Raw genomic sequence first — 3223 nt, 5'->3', positions numbered from 1 at the left:
ATACACACACATATATATATGTAAAATCATTTCATACAAACTTCTATTTGTAAATGGTCAAAGGATATGAACAGACAGTTTTCCAACAAAGAAATCAAAACTATTTATAGTTGTATGAAAAAATGCTCTAAATCATTAAGTGCAAAGTAAAAACAACCTTGAGATATCATTTTGCGCCTACTAGATTGGCTAAAATGATTGAAGGGAAAAGTGACAAACGTTGGAGGGAACGTGTGGGACACTGATTCATTGTTGGTGGAACTGTGAAGTGAGTTCAGCTCATATGTCATCTGTGGCAGAAGATGAAGAACTAAAGAAAATCTATGAAAAACAACAAGACTACTTAAACTACATTAGCTTATACTTTGGTCATCAGTGATTTCAGATAAAGGATGTGAAAAACTATTCGAAAATATGAAGATATCCTTCATGAAAGTATGAGTAAGGCAGAGTCAGACTTTTGCAGGTAATTTTCTAGAGCAGACCACACCTTCACAGGCACAAAATTGACTGAAAGTTGTGTTCTGCAGTCCAGTGATAGGGAACTCTTTGCTAATCCTCACTCAAGACACTTTAAAGGTAAGGAAACTGAGGTTCAGACAGATTAAATGATTTACCTACAGTCACTCAGCTAGTAAGTACCAGAGGCTATATTTGAATTTACATTTTTCCATTTCCACGTGCAGTGCCCTAGCCACTACACCATGGCACCTAATACTGCCCAAACTATAATATGCAGATGGATTATGCCACTGAACTGTTATAAGGGGGGGGGAGAGAGAGAAAGGGAGAGAGAACATGTGTATATGTAACATTATGTATATGTAGACATGTGTATACATTAAATATGCATGTGTGTATATGTATGTGTATGTGTGTACATGTATGAATATACATGTTATATATTTATATATTAAAACATGTGCATTATGCATATATGCATATGCATTTATGTGCCCATATAATTATATGTATTCATAGAAATGTGTATATAGCATAGAGATATGTGTATATTAAAATATACACACTATATATACCGTATATGTGCATATGTGTTTATATGTATATGTATACACTATATGTGTGTATGTATACATATACAAAAATATATCTATGACATGTGCTGGGGATGGACTAAGTCCAGAATTGAATCAGAAGAGTAGATCCAACTAAATCACGTTTGGGAGATCATGCAACACGCTCAACAATCTCAAGCTGCTCATTGCCACCAAAGCTCATCTTTTCAACACAAATATTCTCCCAGTGATGCTATTCAGCTGCAAATCATGAAACAGCATGATTGCAGAAGAATAAAAAAAATACCAGTGACCCAAAGGGCAATGGAAAGATGCATGGTGGGTATAAATAGACTTCCATATTACCATCGATGAAATTCACATGAGAAGAGACAGAAACAGCATCATTCAGCACAGCTATGACTAAAACATAAATATCAGATCAATCAATCAGCAAGCATTTATTAATCACCTACTGTGTGCCCAGCACTGTGCTAATCTCTGGAGATACAATATGAGTAATCACAGATGACTGGCTTGGAAGACCATTTGAAAATGAAAACAATGCACTTAAAAACCAAAGTCAAAATTCTAGATCATGGCAGGGGTGGGGTCCCAAGAATCATACCTCCTATGTGGAAGCAAATATCACATTTAGAAGATGTCATAAGACTGGCAAAGCTGAATTAGATAATTATTCCAAACCTCTAGAAAATTCAAGTAAAGTATGGGGTATTTGGATTTAAAGAGACATATAAAACAATACTAATGATAAAAATAATGACTAACATTTGTTTAGCACTTGTCATATGCCAGACACTTTACAATTATTTTGTCATTTTAATCCTCACAACAGTCCTGGGAGATAGGTGCTATTATTATCCCCACTTTACAGATGAGAAAACCGAGGTGAAGTGACTTGCCCAGGGTCACACAGTGAGTGTCTGAGGTTAGATTTGAACTAGGTTTTTCCGACCCAGGGCTCTTTCCATTTTGCCATTTTACTACAAAGAAAGTCATATGTGATAAGATTATTCACTTGGGAAACATCCCAGACAACAGAAACACAAGTACCTAAAAAGGTAAACAAACAAAGTAGTCAGGAAGGTACAAATAGCAAAATAAATAACCCTGGGGAGAGAAAAATAGAAAGAGAAAGGGAAAAGCTTTCATTTAACAATAGTCTCTCAGAAAGAAGAGTTCAGGAGAATGAGTGAGTGAGGCAACAAGGTGAGGGACTGAAATAGGGAGGGTGTAAAGGGGGAAATCTTGACTCTGTAGTCGGAGGTGGTCCCACTAAAGAACATTCCCATTGGAGGAGAGATGATATATAATAGGAGATAAAGATTTTACAATGCATATTATCCACAAAGATGTTGGTGCTTAGAGAGACCACTACCTCTGAGAATGTTGTGTGCATCCTGCCTGAGGACAAGAGGAATCGGTTTCTGGAACGACTGATGTCTAGAAGGGCAGGAGAGCATGGACCCAGAAAGGAGTTGGCATGACAAATGGGAGAGGAAATCATGGGAGATGGAATAATGAATTAATTGTACAATCAGGGAAATAAGAGAATCCCTGCCGTGCAAGTGTCGATTCTCCAAGAGTGAGGCATTATGGAAAAGGGAAGCAAAAGCAAAATGTACAAAGTGGTAACATAGAAACTATTTAAAAGAGGGAACTCAAGTATGTCATAACAAAAAACTGAAACAAAATTCACTATGCATCAGGTGGATCCAAAACAAAAAAAAAGCAGTAGTTACAATCGTGCTCAAACAAAGCAAAAACAAATTCACAACATACAAAGAGATAAACAAGAAATATTTCATAGAAAGAATCCAGAGACAACAAACAATATCACTATTAAACTTGTATCCTCTGAGTGGATTCAAAGGACTGGATTCTGCTCTTTGCTGCTGCCTGTGTGACCTTGGGCACAACTTTCTCATCTGTAAAATGAAGGAGTTAAGACCAGATGGTCCCTGGAGTGTCTTCCAGTTCTATTTCTAATCCTCTGACTTCAGAATTCTTTCAGACCATTCTTCTCATTTTATAGATGAGGAAACTAAATCCCCGAGATTATAGTCACTAGAACAGAAATAATCCACCATAGAATTGAAATTTCTTGAAGAAAATGACTGGTTTTTGGTTTTATTTTGTTCTTGCATTTTTGAGGTAACCCCAGGGTTTACCACCATACCTAGAAT

Source organism: Notamacropus eugenii, chromosome 6, assembly GCF_028372415.1.
Source record: "Notamacropus eugenii isolate mMacEug1 chromosome 6, mMacEug1.pri_v2, whole genome shotgun sequence".
Classification (NCBI taxonomy): domain Eukaryota; kingdom Metazoa; phylum Chordata; class Mammalia; order Diprotodontia; family Macropodidae; genus Notamacropus; species Notamacropus eugenii.
This window is presented reverse-complemented; position numbering follows the sequence as displayed.